Here is a 13,457-nt window from a genome sequence, read left to right as displayed (position 1 = left end):
TTTTGATTAACCCTGATACAAAAGGTACTCCAAAAAAGGATTCTTTCCAAAAATAAAAAAACCTTTCCTTACAGTACTAATAAAATATAACTTATGAAAACCCTATTCAGTAAACTTATTACTAAGAATATAATTATTTTTTGGAAAAAAAGGAAAAAAGAATTAATTATAAATCAATTATTTCAAATTAAACTGATTCAAACAGTTCTCTCATCGTTACTAAGAAGAAACTACCTTCCTTTTTTTTTACGAGGGTTCGCAACAGCAGAGGTCATATAAACCCTCAGGGTGCCGGTGTTTTTGAAAAAAAGCCCATTTGTAAGAAGAATGTCGGATTCGAATGCAGGGCTGCTGGATTCGAACCCGGGACCTTTACCTTACAGTGATGAGCGCCGTGTCAAAGACTAAACCTTGCGGCCACCGACACCCTCCTTCCCCTTATTGTTTGAATTTTATATTTTATTGGAAATTGCTGAAAGTTGATGTGTGTTTTTTTTGTGTGTTTTTTCAGACTGCACTTCACTGGGGAGCCAAGCACGGTAATCAAGATGTCATTAAACTGGTTGCAGGCAAACATGGAGCTGACGTCAATCAAAGAACGGTACGAATCACAGTACAATATAATTTTTATTCGAAAAGCTTCGTATTAATAAATAAATAAAAACTTAATTCTATACGGATTATTGATTTTGAAAGCTGACGGTCGGACATCTTGCAGAGTTATTCTAGGAATTGGTATTACCTGGCCATGTTGTCCAACAATATTGAAATGAGATCATGTTAAAAGTCGGCACGTCCGGAATGGTATGCAATAGCGCGACCGGACCCCATGGCATCTTACTTATCAATCGCCTACTCACTCTCTCCCTCTCTCTCCCACGAGAGAAATTTCAAATAAGCAAGATAAATTAAGGGAATTAAACGTGAACCGGGCCGCGGCCGGTGACAAATCGTTTCTTCAAATTAGATAAATCGCGGATTAAAGGAATGTGCGCTCGGGGATTATGAGTTGAAAAAGACACTTACCTTAGGCAACGCCTTTGACGTCCGCCCTATCGACTTCACCTGATCTTAATCAGGATTTACAAAATCGCTTCTAAATTATAAAAAATCCAAAGCGATAATTTGTTATAGGAGTTGCGAATCATTAAAATACCTAATATCAATATATCTAATTTTAGAAATTAGAAATGCAGTGGTCGCCGCTTATAAGTCTCAAGGATATAAGATTCAGTCGCTTATAAGACTCAGATTTGCCAGAAACAGTCCGGACGTATCCGAATACATTAAAAAAAATCTCTGTTCACTTAGTTTTTTCCACCGTTTTGCATACCCTCAACCTGGTCTCCATGGAAATATACTGCTAATATCTGCTAACACTACTTCACTGATGCAGCCGTGTGACCAAGGAATCATTCGAACCTTTAAAGCATGTTACAGGTTACTACTCTCTTGTATAGTAACATCAATCTTTACGACTTTATTTTTATTATACTATAAAATCGTGAGGAGCAGTCTAGAATGAGGTAGTTTAGAAAAACACTTTTTTTCGACGTTTCGGCCTTTATTCGGGTCATCTTCAGGGCATAAAATGTGGATCGAGTCTTCTGGTGTCATATTGATTTTGTGTGAAAGTGTTGTCAAATGTCTCATAAAACGAATATGACACCACAAGAATAGCACCAGACTTTATGCCCTGAAGATGACCTGAATAAAAGTAGAAACGTCGGCAACAAAAAAAGGTGTTTTTTTCTAAACTACCTCATTCTTGACCGCTCCTCACGACTTCAACAAATTATTAAACAACCGGTCACTAAGAAACTCACTTTTATTATACTAATTATAATTTTTAAAAAGGAAAATTTAAGGTAATTTGGTTGTTCAGTATGTTTATTATATTTTTTTTTTTTTCATTTTTACGTTGTATTTCCCATATTTTCATGCCTTTTTTATTAGGGTGAAGATTGATTTTACAACTTCTGTTTTGTAATTTTTTTATCTGTTTACTTAGCTATTTGGTCCAAATTTTCTGCTTTGGTTGTTCGCTATGTTTATTGTCTATTTTTTATATATATTTTGTTTCATTTTGCTTTCGAGTTTTTTTTTTAAGTTAAAGTTGGAAAATACATTTTCCTGTGACAAAAAGTTTAATTTCAAGCGTAACTCTATTACCCCATTTTCACACCATCACCACTTTTTTCCCAATTAGTACAAAATTTCTCCATTTTAATTCTCTAGTTTTTTAATCAATTTTTTTTGACAAAACAGTTTTTTGACAGATTTAGTGTTTGTTTTTTACCAAATCAAATTAATATATGCAAAAGGGTTGAGAATCGGTCCATGGTTTTTTTTAAGGTGTAGAAGCACCTGATGAATTTTGTCATTGATGCAGCCGTGTGACCAAGGAATCATTCTAACCTTTAAAGCATATTACAGGTCAAAAATGAGAGAAAAAAACTTATCGCTCTTATTGACGAAACCTTGGACTCTCAGTCAACTTTATCTTCAAATTCGACTTTGAAGGCTAACGACGCGCCAAGAAAATCTATCCACCTGGCCAATGAAGCGTGGTTGAAAGAAACGTTAGTGATGTGACCATTGGAAACTGCTTTCGGCTCCGTTTTGTCAAAGATGAAGAGCTGGAGAAGGAGGAAGCTGATAGCTGCCATATTGAGACGTCAGAAGACCTTACTGTGAGGAACTACGAGGATTGGATATCGACCACAATCTTCAAACCTCTGAAGCGTATCCTGAGGACCAAATCTGCCAGTCGTCATGAACGAAGCCAAGAGCAGCAACACATCGGATGGTAGGTACGATGACGATGTTGACGAGGAGACCGATGAAGTCGAAGTTCCACCTTCCAACTTACAGGTGCTAAGGGCTCTAGGGCTGTTGAGAAAAGCTGTCCAGCACCACGGGACCAATTTTCAAAAGCACTACGATTATGAGAAGTATATTATTGAAATGCTGGAAAATAACAAAAACAAACAAAAGTGACAAATTTCTTTAAACCATCTTAAATTTTGAATTGATTAAGTATGTACGTATTGGAAGGCTTACCTTTACTTTATAGATGAATGACACGCTATGTCTATATGTTTTGACAGGAAAAATAAAGTTTGTGCATTACATCCATTCATCTGCTTACAAAACTCATTTTTTGCTGGTCCCAAAGTGAGTCTTATAAGCGGCATCCACTGTAAGTGCTTTAAACTGGATTTGAATTATGAAAGAGATTTCGTAATAGTTATTGAAATGTTAGGTGTTTATAAGACATTATTGTTCGTCGGAAATTAAATATTTAAGGACCACATCCCTGATCCTCGAATATCGTGAAACGTTGGAAGATCTGCGAGGTGATAAACCATCAGACCATGGCCAATTACCGATTGATCGGACTACAAAAGCAAGCCAGGGAGAGTTGCACGGACGAATAATTAATTAGCAAGCATCTCAAGGGTCTGCTATCAGATAGCTAGGCAGCTGTAAGACTAGTTTCCCACGAGGGTGTTTTTATTCACCTGAGTCCCCTGTCAACTAGTTCCGCCGTGTGAAGACTTTTCTTGGCTCGTTTCACACCAGACAAAATCTCTTTCAAAATGGGAATTCGGTACGATGCTAGAACCCGAAGAAGCAGGACCACTTCAGGCACTTCTATTCCGCATGTTTGGCAAGCTCGATGCTGTTGAAATCTGGATAACATCTGCCTGCCACTTCTCTCCACGCTTCACTTATTTATTCAGAAATCGTGAGATGCGGTCTGGTGTGATGTAGGTTTCAAAAAAACATTTTCTTTATCGTGCCAACATATCTATGATTGCAAAAAAACCAAGCAAAATCCTAGCACTCGCTACCCACCATTTTGAACACCAACACAAGTTCGACTTCAAAAATCCAAAAGTATTACATACAGAACAAAACAAACATAAACGGAATTTCTTAGAAATGGTTTATATCAACAGAGATAAACACAGCATCAATTACAGAACATGTAAACTCAGTCGCAGCTACGCCAATATCATTAATCAAATTCAATATAGATAACATACATATATCATTACATTACATTCCACACATCAAATATTTTTCATAATCTAATTGTCCAACAATTTAGCTTTCCTTTTCCTATTTATCCCTTTTTATATAATCCTGAAAGTATAATCTGGCCGAACCATTACCAATACATTGTTTCCCTTCGTCGGCTCTTTTCACCTCAAAGAAGCTGACGCCTTATACAAAAATGTCGCAAGAATGGCACAATTACACAGAAGACAAACACTTTGAGTGAGTAGAAATTCTTTGATTGAATATAAAAAATATATTTTGCATTGTATAAATTCACTTTTCCACATCCTAAACGTAATTGTGAAATGTAAACAGTGTTTGTAAAACCCAGGCCCTGAAGATGATCTCAATAAAGATCGAAACGTTAGCACGATAAAGAAAATGTTTTTCTGAAACCTACATCACACCAGACCGCATCTCACGATTTCTGAATAATTATCGATTAACGGTCACTAATCACCACACGCTTCACTTATTTTACTTTTATCACAATATTTATTACACTTCATGTCCCATTTCAAGGAATTTCTTCAATAAACAGTTCTACGTTGAAATTTTAAGTAGGGACGCTGTCGGTAGTGAATTCAACTAAGTGACCAATGTAAAGGGCGAATACAGCCTAGTGTCTTTTGAGTTCAGTCCTTCAACTAACCACCTTTCAAGAAAGAGGCATAACGCTCGTCCAGCCTAAAGGATCAACTCAAAACTAGTCTGGAACATTGGGTTTTCAAAGAATACAACAAATACTGGGGACATGTGCTAGGCATAGGAAAAGACTAGACGCAAAAACACCCAAACGGGAGAAAGAATTCCTAGTCAACAAAAAGTATCAAAAATCTTAACAGATATATTTACAAGACATTCTCCAAGACTCTAAAAAGTTGGAAATATCTGAATACCCTAAAAACCCATGAAAAGCCAAACACTAAGGTTCCAGGTCATGAGGGAATATCAAGCAACAAGGCAGCAGTCATACTAGGAAAAAGATGAACTTCGGCACAAAATTACATAAGAATTGGAATATAGGATTACCTAAAAACCCAACAAAAACCGTATGCTAGGCATGGGGAGAAGACTACTGGCAAAAAGAACCTGATAAGACCCCTAAGTGATTAAAAACACTAACTAACCTAAACTCTGTTTTTAACTCCGATCTCATCATAGTTGTTGACATTGTAGTTTTGTAACTTTCCGTCAATTTCATTTTTTCGGTAAATGTAGGTTCGAAATAACTGTCTTAACGGTCCCTCCGGATACAAACGATCTGCTAAAGTTACTGGTAGTAGAAACTAGAGGAAGGAGAGTGGGCACCTGCATCTCGATCCTGGATTTCTAGCTGACAATTATTCAAATATCACTCGCGCCTACCTGAATCCATGATCCAAGTCCAATACAATTACGACATAACACAGTATTTACAAGTTAATGAATATGTAACGCATCGTTTGTCCCATTGTAAACTAAACTGCCTATAAATTCTAGGCGTAAATTAGACCGTTTTATATTAGGGGGATGCCCAGTTGTGTAACAAGACTGTAAACTAAAATTCTTTCTTATCTCCAGGATCGGGGACATTATTCAGATATAAATTATACATGCAAAACCGCACCCCATCCCTTCCCATTATCATAATATGTACTCATGGCTTTTTACCATATTTTTTGGGGGATGTTTCCTAATATTTTCACCCGGCCGCCGTGGTTTTTGTCGAAAACAGTATCTCGCATCAGCCGAGAGGGTCGGGGCTGTTTTTTTATGTAGGTTTTACTCCCCTTCCGAAAGGGCCGTTGCTTTGGAACTACCCGCAAATCGATGCATGACAGGCATTAAACGATGTCTTATCAACTGCAATTAACGTTTGACCTGTTTGAACGACGGTAAAGCGTTTCAACTCTTCCGAAAATCGATTAATTCTATGGGATTTAGTTCTATTAATTTTTATTTTTTTAATATTAACAACATAAAACTAAATATGTCAATATTGTTCTTAGTTACTACACTCAAAGACAAAAACCGGACACTTGTTTGTTATTTCAAACTATATGTATTTTTATCGCTGTTAATTACACAACATGCTTATTTTAATGTAAACCAATATAACTTATGATTTTTCCTTCTTGAAGGTGGGTAGGTCATCTCATAAAAACTACAACCAGTTTTTATCCACGTTTCGGATTTATTTTAATCCTTCCTCGGGTGAGTTAACGCAATGGTTAAAACAGCGGTCCTCAGTCATTAATATTTTATAACAGTTTATTTTAAAAAAGAGCCAATCTAGTCAGGTTCAAAATATTAAAACGTTTGTTCGGAGTCTGAAAGACTTAAATATGTACCACACTGGCTTTTTTTTTAAATAAACTGTTCTAAAATATTAATGACTGACGACCGCTGTTTTAACCATTGCGTTAACTCACCTGAGGAAGGATTAAAATAAATCCGAATCGTGTGAATAAAAACTGGTTGTAGTTTTTTTTTTTAGATGACCTATTATCCCACCTTCAAGAAGGAAAAATCATAAGTTATATTGTAATGTAAAAATATGTATATATTTTTTTAACTCTTAATTTTTCTGTTCCATGTTGTCTACCAACTGCAGAATGGGGTAAGTGTTATATTATTTTAATATTATTGATCATTTAAAATATTTTTAGTCTTTTATTTTAAATTGATTTACAACATAAAGGAAAAAGTGAACAATGCTGAAGAACAAATTTCCATGTAGATTAAGACAAGAGATAGATTAAGATACTTATACGACAAACTAATTCACCTAATAATTTCATGTCAAAAAGAGTTAATAAGAATTTAAAAAGGGTTAATTTGAAGTTTAAAAAAAAGGATAAATTGAAGTTTAAAAAGGTTGGTGTGAAATTCAGAAAGGTTGATTTGAAATATAAAAGCATTAATTTGAAATTAAAAAATGTTAATATGAAATCAAGAAAGGTTGATTCGAAATATAAAAGGTTTCATTTGAAGTTAAAAAAAGGTTAAATTCAAGCTGTAAAAAAGTTAATTTAAGGAGGGTTAATTTGAAGTTTAAAAAAGGTACAATTGAAGTTTAAAAAGGTTGGTGTGAAATTAAGAAAGATTGATTTGAAATATAAAAGCTTTAACTGGAAATTAAAAAATGTTAATTTGAAATCAATAAATGTTGATTCGAAGTATAAAAGATTTCATTCGAAGTTTAAAAAAAAGCTAGTTGGAGGCTTTAAAAAAGTTAATTTGAAGTTTAAAAAAGGGGTAAATTGTACTTTAAAAAGGTTGGTGTGAAATTCAGAAAGGTTGATTTGAAATATAAAAGCATTAATTTGAAATTAAAAAATGTTAATTTGAAATCAATAAAGGTTGATTCGAAGTATAAAAGGTTTCATTTGAAGTTAAAAAAAAGGTTAATCTCAAGCTTTAAAAAAGTTAATTTGAGTTTAAAAATAGGGTAAATTGTAGTTTAAAAAGGTTGGTGTGAAATTAAGAAAGGCTGAGTTGAAATATAAAAGCTGTAATTTGAAATTAAAAAAGGTTTATTCGAAGTACAAAAGGTTTCATTCGAACTTAAAAAAAGTGTTAATTTCAAGCTTTAAAAAAGTCAATTTGAAGTAAAAAAGGGTTAATTTGAAGTTTTAAAAAAAGGGTAAATAATAGTTCAAAAAGGTTGGTGTGAAATTAAGAAAGGTTAATATGAAATCATTAAAGGTTGATTCGAAGTATAAAAGTTTTCATTTTATGTTAAAAAAAGTTAATTTCAAGCTTTAAAAAAGTAAATTTGACGTTTAAAAAGTTAATTTGAAGTTACAAACGGTTAATTAGACGGGAAAAAGATATTTACTCCCGCGGTTCAAATCGGCTATACTAAGGGATTTTTTATATTGAAGACTCTTTTCACATATTTACCTTTGTTATTATATGTATAACTTTATGTATATGATTTCCCTTTAGAGGTATGGTTATGGACATTGACGTTTGATCGCTGTCTTCTTCATGTTTCGGCTTCTCACCATCTTCAGGAGGTGTTGATAGATTACCTAAATTATACTAAAAGTAGTGAACGTTGAAAAGATTGAAAATTATTTTAATTATGAAAAGAACAATTAAACAATTCAGAAAGGCGAGTTTATCATGTTTATGAGTTTTTTTACACAAAGATTAAGATCATCTCGGAATGAAAAACATCTCGTTTTTTAACAGAAGTTCAATTGCAGCATTGAATACATTATGAAAATATTCATTAAAGGGTAGTAGATACCATGACACTTAAATATCAAAAATACCTGTTAACATAAGTTCCGATTGTCCTATAAATAGACGACAAAGGTTCGTGTTCAAAACACCCTTCCAAGATGCTCTTAGTCCTGTTTTCTGAGATGGGTTTTAAAACGCCGGGTTGTATTAAATCCCAGCTGTTAAGCCGATATTAAAGTCGCCGAGGAGACAATAGTGCACATGTGCGCTTCCTCCCCCATCCGTACTTCTGTTTTTGAAACACACCCCCCGCAACCCTCGACATCTGTAACAGAATTGTATTAAAACGTGTCCGAGGGAGATGAGGATAAAAGGGGTGAGCGATTTCACGGGAGTCGAATTTTTAAACTTTATTTTCCCTTTATACAAACCGGAAGAATAATTCCGGTCTTATTTTAAGAGCTTTAAATCTAATCTGGTTTTTTTTTCTACCCAGCCTAAAATATTTTAATTGACTCTGGATTAACGAACAAGGACTGGTTATTGTTGGTTATTGTTGGACATTATTGTTTGGTCGTTGCCGATCCTTTTAGGTTATAAGACTCGTCTCCGAACCAACTAACTACAAATTATAAATAGTTCTAATAATAAATTATCATTTTGAACTAATGTCTTGAGGTACCTGGTACTTTTAGCTCGAGTAATTTTATGTGAGCCAGGTTAAGAGCTGATGATCTTTTTCGAAAATTCTAATTATTTTTTCTTTAGGAACCACATAACTAAATGTTTTTGGATTTGGCGATTCGTACGACTAGGGTGTTTTACAACTTGTATGAGAATTTAGTAGTATGACATCCTTATAGTCCCGAACCATAATGCGATTTGGTTCTCAGGTACCGAACTCAGGGTCTTTCACCAAGATAAGGTGTGATAATTGTGTTTGATTTTGAACTAAATCAATTGAAAACTGAAATGATCGTAAATGACCAAAAGTAAAATTAAATTTCAATTAAGTAAACATCGCAGATCACATAGCTTTCACAACGAATTATTCTTTTTTAATTTCGAATTAATACCGTTTTAAAAACAAACTAAACTTTTTAAATTTCTAATTGACCTTTCTTTAACTTCAGGTTAACCCATTTTATATTTTTATTTTATTTAATTGTATATAAATGTTAATTTTGATGGTCATTAATTTTCATATGGTCTTCTAAAAGCCCAATTATTTTATATTTTAGAAATAACGTAATTTCACTTTACATTCTTCTTTATATTTCATGTCAATTACTAAGGTTTTATTGCTTTAAAGAGAGGGTTAATTTAAAGTTAATAAGTGTTAATATGAAGTTAGAAAGGTTAATATGAAATTTTCTTAATTAACTATTAATCTTTTTTAACTTCAAATTAACCCTTTCTTTAAAGCAATAAAAAAATGTAGTAGTCGGTATGAAATATAATGAAGAAGAAAGTAAATTCTTTATGTTTCATGCCAACTACTAAATTTGTTTATTGCTTTAAAGAGAGGGTTAATTTAAAGTTAATAAGTGTTAATATTAAGTTAGAAAGGTTAATATGAAATTTTCTTATCTACGAATTAATCTTTTTTAACTTCAAATTAACCCTCTCTTTAAAACAATAAAAAATTTAGTAGTTGGCGTGAAACATAAAAAGAATTTACTTTCTTCTTCATTATATTTCATGCCGACTACTACAATTTTTTTATTGCTTTAAACAGCGGATTAATTTGAAGGCAGAAAAGTTTCATTTAACGTTAAAATGGTTAAAATCTAATTAACAAAGATTAATTTGAAGTTAAAAAGTTTATAATTTTTAGTTTTTATTGTATTTAATGTTCATATGGTCTTCTAAGAGGCCGATTTGAAGACATGTTTAAAAAATCTCATGTAAAAGGATCATTTATTTTTATATTTAACTGTACATAAATATTAATTTTGATTGTAATTAATTTTCATATATTCTGCTAAAAGCCCAATTATTTTATATTTTAGAAACAATCCGCAAAAATACAGAAATTTTACTTTACATTCTTCTTTACATTTCATGCCAACTACTACATTTTTTTTATTGCTTTATTTAGCGGATTACTTTGGAATTAAAAAGTTTCATTTAACGTTAAAAATGGTTAAAATCTAATTAACAAAGATTAATTTGAAGTTAAAAAGTTTATATAATTTTTAGTTTTCATTGTATTTAATGTTCATATGGTCTTCTAAGAGGCCGAATTGAAGACATGTTTAAAAAATATCATATAAAAGAATCATTTATTTTCATATTTCATTTTACATAAATGTTAATTTTGATTGTAATTAATTTTCATATATTCTGCTAAAAGCCCAATTATTTTATATTTTAGAAACAATCCTCAAAAATACAAAAATTTTACTTTACATTCTTCTTTATCGCTCGTGCCAACTACTAAGTTTTTCTTATTGTAAAGAGAAGGTTAATTTGAAGTTAAAAAGTGTTAATATGAAATTTTCTTATCTACGAATTAATCTTTTTTAACTTCAATTTAACCCTCTCTTTAAAGCAATAAAAAATTAGTAGTTGGCGTGAAACATAAAAAGATTTTACTTTCTTCTTCGTTATACAGGGTGAATTGCTACTCGTGCTACAAACTTCTCCAGTAGATTCTTCACCCTAAAATGAACAAAAAAGTTCATATTGTCCATGGTCCGATTCTCAACCATTTNGAGAATCGGACCATGGACAATATGAACTTTTTTGTTCATTTTAGGGTGAAGAATCTACTGGAGAAGTTTGTAGCACGAGTAGCAATTCACCCTGTATATGCCAACTACTACGTTTTTTTTTATATCTTTAAACAGAGGATTAATTTGAAGTTAAAAAAGATTAAATTAACGTTAAAAATGGTTAATATGTAATTAGGAAAGATTAATTTGAAGTTAAAAACAGTTAATTTAAAGTTAAAAAGGTAAATATGAGATTTAGAAAGGTTAGTTTGAAGTTAAAAATGTTAATTTAAAATACAAAAGGGTTAATTTGAAGTTAAAAAAGTTATATGAACTTTAGAAACTTAATTAGAAGTTAAAAGAGGGTTAATTTAATTCAAGTGGGGTATGCTAAGGCATTTTTTTTAAATTGAAGTCTCTTTTCACACATCTATCTTTATTGTTTATTGATTAGACATGTTTGTAATTTTATTTATAAGATTTCTCTTTTGAGATATGTATGTTGATGAACCTCAAGTTTAGTCGTTTTCGATCACTTCAGTCTGCATTTTTCTTCCTGTTTTGGTCTGTTAGGCACGTTTCGGCTTCCCGCTATCTTCAGTGGAGGGGTTGTACGATTACCTAAATCATACTAAAAGCAATGAATATTGAAAGAATTTAAAATTTATTTGAAATAGTAAAAGAAACAATTATTATTGAAATTTGTTCTGTTTTGACATAAAATTTTAATGAAATGATTCCATTGTTTTAATCAAGCACCGACGGTACAATCGTTTGTTTCAGACCTAATAATTGTGTCTTGTGCGATGTTTCAGCTTGTATCAAACAGGGGATTCTTCTTGACACGGAATTTAAGTTTTAAAAAAGTCCCTCCCCCCTTTCAAATCATCAGTACGAATATAACAGAACGGGTGGATCGTGTTAGCAGGAGTGTTACACTGATTTACACGTGAGGAGTTTACACGCATCTGTGTTCTTCCCGGGTCCAATATCTCCTATCCAATACTCTCCCCTTTCCCTTTATCACTTCCACGTTATTTCCTTTAGCTCCCCCGCACCGATCTCCGTGGCCCCTCTATTTTATCCGCCCCGTTCTCCTGGTATGCTCGGAAATTGAACAAATACACGGACCGACGCGGATATTGCCACGGAATCCTCCTTTTATAAAATGGGGGAACTCTCTTCGATTTAAACTCGACGAAGCTGGAAGAGGGAAGGAATGGATTTCCTTTCTTTCCAATTCGTATTTTTATTGCATCAGGCCTGTTGTCTCCCGTCGATGTCGTTACCTGAATTATTTTTCAATGGGATACAATTTTACTTTCGGAGCTGACATCTTTCGACCCAGGACGGAAAGAAATGAATTCAATGTGAAGTCTTTCTTTTCTACTCAGCATTTCTTTTTCGAATCGGATTAACTTCTGCTTTTATATATGATCTCAAGTCCGCTGACATGTCCAGATATGTAAAACGATGAAAAAAAAGGCATTTAATAACTTATACATTACAATACAGAACGTAATTAATTTGTAAAGATGGAAGGAAGTCAAGAGAAGCCAACCGGATCGGATCTTTTTACTTATAAACTATTCAGTTAGTGATTTTTCATTTACCAGTGAAACAGATAAATGCTCGGAATTTACCAAGACTAAAATTAATAAGATCAGAGGTCTCCGTGGTTCTGGAACATATAGTTGGTGGTTTCTAGTTGATATTGATCGACCTCCGTAGTTTAAATTGATGTATTGGATCTTCTTGAGGTCATTTTACCTAAAATGACCTCAAGAAGATCCAATACATCAATTTGGTGGTTTCTGATCATTTGGGCCTAACAGTCATCATAGTTTTGGTATGATACAAGTAATTCAGATTGAGTGGTAATTTATTTAGAAATCGTGAGATGCGGTCTGGTGTGATGTAGGTTTCAGACAAACATTTTCTTTATCGTGCCAACGTTTCGATCTTTATTGAGATCATCTTCAGGGCTCAAAGTGTTTGTCTTCTGTGTAATTGTGCCATTCTTGCGTGTCGTGTCGAGAGTGCACGTGTGTGGGGCACAATTACACAGAAGACAAACACTTTAAGCCCTGACGATGATCTCAATAAAGATCGAAACGTTGGCACGATAAAGAAAATGTTTTTCTGAAACCTACATCACACCAACCGCATCTCACGATTTCTAAATAAATATCGATTAACGGTCACTAATCACCACACTTGAGTGGTAAGTTTGTCTCAAGCCCAAGACTAAAACATTTATGATAGGCATATCCATCTGATCAGAAACGGCCGAAATCAAAATGAACAATACCGAGGTATTGGTAACCCCCGTGGTTACTGTATTTTCCCACAGACAAATTGTTTGGAATGGTAAATGCTATTTGCAGACTGATGTGCTAAATCAGCGATGGTAGGCAGACCAAAATGGCCAAAACTAAAATTAATAACATCAGAGGTCATATTAACATCCGTGGTTCTGGAACTTAGAATTGGTGG

At 33.1% G+C, this 13,457-nt stretch overlaps 1 protein-coding gene across 1 annotated transcript in view; it reads left to right on the top strand.

Annotated features, from left to right (window-relative positions):
* The first annotated feature begins 515 nt into the window (after positions 1-515).
* The window catches only part of LOC112126984, a 36,160-nt gene continuing 23,218 nt past the window's right edge, over positions 516-13,457 (top strand). Inside the window, exons 1-2 of the mRNA XM_024227134.1 lie at positions 516-601; positions 6,665-6,670. The gene's annotated coding sequence lies outside the window, so the exon portion shown is untranslated. The remainder of the gene's footprint in view (positions 602-6,664; positions 6,671-13,457) is intronic.

Source organism: Cimex lectularius, unplaced genomic scaffold, assembly GCF_000648675.2.
Source record: "Cimex lectularius strain Harlan isolate CLEC.00 unplaced genomic scaffold, Clec_2.1 scaffold158, whole genome shotgun sequence".
Taxonomy (NCBI): Eukaryota; Metazoa; Arthropoda; class Insecta; order Hemiptera; family Cimicidae; genus Cimex; species Cimex lectularius.
This window is presented reverse-complemented; position numbering and strand designations above follow the sequence as displayed.